This window comes from Brachypodium distachyon, chromosome 4 (assembly GCF_000005505.3).
Source record: "Brachypodium distachyon strain Bd21 chromosome 4, Brachypodium_distachyon_v3.0, whole genome shotgun sequence".
Lineage (NCBI taxonomy): Eukaryota > Viridiplantae > Streptophyta > Magnoliopsida > Poales > Poaceae > Brachypodium > Brachypodium distachyon.
Window position 1 is genome coordinate 35,259,510 of NC_016134.3, and position 4,852 is coordinate 35,264,361.

Sequence of the window (4,852 nt, forward strand, 5' to 3'; positions counted from 1 at the left end):
GCAAGATAATGGTTATGATCTAATACGACCTTTTGCACTGTCCAAACCCTCTCTTTGTTGATACTAAACTGAACACGAGCATCACAACCGGTCCTTGTGATATCCTTTTGTGATGACTCATTTTCTCGATATCCTTGGCTACTACAAACTAGATGTTGCTGACATAAACTACCATCTAGGCGGTGCTTCGTCTTGCTCTTTCTAACACTGAACCCAACCTGTCCAGCATAGGTGTTGTATATCTCATAAGCCTTTTCTTCAGATTCAAAAGTCATTCCAACTTTAGGTGTGATCAAATTTTGTCCAGATTTATCAACCACCTCCTGTACACATGAATTGTCAGTTAAAGGTGTACTATAACAAAAGAAAATTATATATATTCTGTCAAGTTTGTTACTTACATTTTTTTTACCTCATTACGTACTTCATTCTCCACTGATCCAACATGTGCTATTTGTTGTTCCTCTTCTCCAGGATGGCCACCAACAGCATCACTCAAAGGTGGAGCATCTAATCTACATCAGTGAGCGATCGATGACTAATCGGCCGGCCGGACCTTGACACGGCGATGATCATGATCAAGCGAGGAGCAGCAGCAGCAGTTACCTGAGGACCGACGGCAACGTAGCAGCGTACCTGCAATCCAGAGCAGGCAACGGGGACGACGATGGCGCGGCGGCGGCCACGGCGACCGGCCGCCGCGGGATGACGATCACGCGATTCTCCATCCTGCGCGCGCGGAGCCTGATGAGATCGTGGACGCGGCGTTAATCGGGGGCGGGCCGCGGCAATCGCGTTGGCGATCGACGTCGTCGTGGGTGCCCTACGTCTGTGTCTACGCTCGCTCGCTCGATCCGATCGACGGTTGACAGGGCGGGCATCGGACGCGGGCGAGCTGACTCGGGCGAGCTAACGCGGGGGACTCGTTGGGCGAGCCGTGAGACGCATGACGCGTGCCGCCGTTCGATCCGAAGTCGCGGCCATCCGGACGTGGAGCGCACGCGCGCGCGGGTGAGCCCAGCGCCCACGCGATTTTTTTCCCAGGTTGTGCCACCCAATTCATTCAATTAATAATGGATCGCCGCGCCAGTTTGGTGGTCCCGAGCATTTGCATCCAAATTCCAGAGCACCTCCAGCTGCCGACGAAGCTGTTCGAGCCGCAGATGGCCATCCAGACGCCTCGCACTGCCCGATCCTCCGGCGCCGACGAGCACGACGCGGCGCCTCCGGAGCGGCAGCTGACGGCGCTGGCCATGCAGCTGGCCGTCTTCGAGAAGGTGGTGAGCCGCCTCGGCACCTGGCCTTCATCTGGGCCACGGTGGTCCTGCTGGACGGCTTCGCCGTCACGCTCAGCCGCACCGACTTCTGGTGCATCACCGTGCTGCTGCTCACGGAGGGCGCCCGCATCCAGGGCCGGAGCCACGAGCTGGTGTGGCAGCAGAAGGCCACGCCGGCGTCGCAGCAGGCCGTCAGCCGCGTCCTGCACTGGCTGCAGCTGCTGTCCGCCTCGTTCTGCGTGACACTCTCGCTCGCCCGCCTCGTCCAACTCCAGCTTCCCTACGGCGGCAGCTCCGAGGACCCGTGGAGCAACAACTGCCGCGCCGCACTGGACATTTTCTACGGGCTCGCGCTCACGGAGTCGCTGCTGTTCCTCGTCGAGAAGGCCCTGTGGCAGTGGCGCGTGGGCCACCGTCGCCTGCTGGAGTGCGTCGCCAAGGACTGCCACCTCGGCACAGCCTGGGTCGCCGTCCGCCGCTTCTTCTACGACTCCTACTCCCGGAGCCTGAAAGGGAGCATCTTCGACGGGCTGCACATGGACCTCGTCTCCTACGCTGGCGGCATGCTCACCGCTGGCTCCCACGACGACCAGAGCCTCACGCTCCGCAAGATCGGCATGTCCGTGTCCACCATCGAGCGGCTTATCCAGATGCTCAGCTGGAACAACGCGTCCGAGAGGGACGTCCGCAGGTCGGCGGCGGTGGTCGTGTCCATGCTGTCCGGACGGAAGCTCATCGCGCTCCGCGTCACCGGCATCCCCGGCGCGATCGAGTCCATCGCTTCGCTGCTGTGCGCCGACCTCGACGAGCTCAACCTCCTCGGCCTTTCCATCCTCAACAAGCTAGCGCACGACCACGACAACTGCAGCAAGATCGGTAAGACCCAGAACCTACTCGACAAAATCATATCCTTCTCCAGCGTCGGCGGCAGTGGGCACCAGGCGACGGATATTCGGCTAAAGGCGGCCAAGCAGTCACTCATCATGGTCAAGAGGCTGGCCGGATCCACGGGGACAACCGGGAAGCTGCTCCGGAGGGATCTCTCCGACATCGTGTTCACGATGAGCAACGTCAGAGAGGTGCTGCAGCAAACCGAGAGGAGGGTCCAGTCTGAGCTGCACCAGCCAGCGATTGAGGTTCTGACGAGCCTCGCCATGGACAAGGAGGCAAGGGAGATGATTGGCTGGACCGGGGGTGTGGTCAGCGAGCTGGTCACCTTGTTCTTACCGGCAGCAGATCAGGGGAGGCCTACTGGAAACAACAAGACGAACGCGATCCGGGTGGAGGCCGGCGAGGCACTAGCGATGCTAGCGCTGGAAAGCAGGAGGAACTGCGGCGCCATCATAATGGCTTGCGGCGGAGGCGTGGAGCGGCTCGTCGACGTGACGAGCATCACGGAGACGGAGTTAGCGGAGACGCTGCTGCAAATCCTGGGGGAGTACAACCACCCATCCATGGTTGTTCCCAGGATCCGCCGGCACACCATCGAGTTTGCCGTCGCCATGATGCGACTGGACTCACGTTATATGGCCCTGTTTGTGGAGCATGGGATGGAAGGCGAATTGCGGCGCATCGCGGGCACCACCTCGGACCTTGAGTGCTTCAACGTCTTCTCCGGGAGCGTTGGGCTCAACCGCCGTGCCATCAGCGTCTGCTCGCTCGTCACGTCGGCATTGGATTTGATGAAGCAGGCTTGAGACTCGAGATCCTGAAATACTCCATGCACATGCCATATCTAATTCCCTGTATTTCTAAGTGTTGTGTTGACTCATAGTAGTATTTCCCGTGGCACATTTACCTTTGTTGGTATTGCTATATATTCTTTAGGGTAATTAATTATTACTTCCTCCGTTTCTTAATATGTTCTAGCTTTGTAAAAAGTCAAACTTTATAAAGTTTCACTAAGTTTATAGAAATATCTATTAACATGTAAATTAGTTGTACTAAAAAGTTGGGTGATTCCATCAATGTTATGATGGCAATGGTAACCTAGACATCTGAGTAACTACATTTGTGTTATGTTGATCATTGTAACTTGGACAAGTGGGTAACAATATAAGTGCAATGACGCTAACTGTATACCTACACAAGTGTGTAACCACATCCATGACACGGTGATGACCTAAATAGCCGGGTAGCTAAATCATCTATAACCTGGACAGTTAGCTAGGTTACTACATTACTGTTGTGGTAACTAGCACCGTGGCCTTCACAAATGCGAGGGCTTCGTCTGAAAGTGTTTGGAAAACAAATTTGTTTTATAGATATATACATATTATATATGTGTTAGAAATAATACGGTTCCGTAGCCATAACAAATTGTATGGCAATTATTGGATATCGCCTGGGCGGAAACATTTGTGATCATCATTAATTTGTGGGCAGACAATTATAATGCCTTTCTAAAACCACCATATAAAAAGGCCATACGTATCAGTTTGTACTCAGTAATACTAAATCAGTACATATAATTGAGATGCAAAGCTAAATCAGCAAAGATGTTAAGATTTATACTATTGGTCTATATATATAATAGTAAAGGGGGTCCTAACAATCAAGAAAGTTCAATTTTAGTTCGTTGCCAAAATGGATCCAAACTATCCTTTGTACTATGGTTTGATGTATCTATATTGACTATTTTTTCGTCATATAAGAAGAGAATATAGCGAACATGTGGTTATAGTATTGTTAAATCATAGACTAACATTGTACTCTTTTTTTTGGACTAACATTGTATTTGGTCCAAGGTAGATCGATATTGTAACTATATTGTCAGATTGGATAGTAAAAGATGGCAATTAATATCAGATCAAAATGAGTAGGGCCCAACATGAATATTGATGTTTTTTCTCCAACGATTTATCTTTTCTCTTTCTTTCAAAAAGGAGGGCATTTCTCCGGCCTCATATCAACAATTTATCTGGCCCATATCTTAATAGAAGATGTGTTTTCTCTGCATGTACAAAGTTGATCTTGAGCTTGTTCCCTTTTAACTTTAGGTTTGTAAAAGATTCTTCATCCAAAGGAGTTAGACATGGTACAGAAATTTGTCATTCAAATGAAAATAGAGTTTGAAAGTAGAAAAAAGACAACACAACTAACTGGGCATAGTGGTTATTGTCGATGTTATATGCAAAACAGAATAGTAGCAAAGGTATGTTGAATAGTAGATATTAGGAAAATTAAGAAGACGTTTCATCTGACATATATCTTCAGTTGTCGACTTAGTTGAGGAAGGAATAAGATCAACAACCATAGATACCTGGAAGGTAGGTACAAAATAGATGGCCTCCAAATGAAAATTTATCTGGCAAAGAGCAGTTAGGTGCATCTCCATGAGACCTAGCACACTAAATAAGTTATGGTGTACCAACACCAGATTAGTTAATGTTTTTTTTCTTATTATTGATCTTAGTAACTATATGTTAATTAAATGATATATTGAGCTGTATCGGAATTGTCAAAACTTAAAAACACATAGACATCCAATAGAAATAGTTATCACTGAATACAATTTGTTTTCTACCCGTATTATCATACTATTTTGTTTTGTCAGCCAGGTTTACGTAGAAAAT

General features: G+C 49.5%; 1 pseudogene; it reads left to right on the forward strand.

The window, feature by feature from the left end:
• The first annotated feature begins 1,163 nt into the window (after positions 1–1,163).
• Positions 1,164–3,137, forward strand: LOC100844106 (annotated as a pseudogene).
• The last annotated feature ends 1,715 nt before the right edge of the window (positions 3,138–4,852 follow it).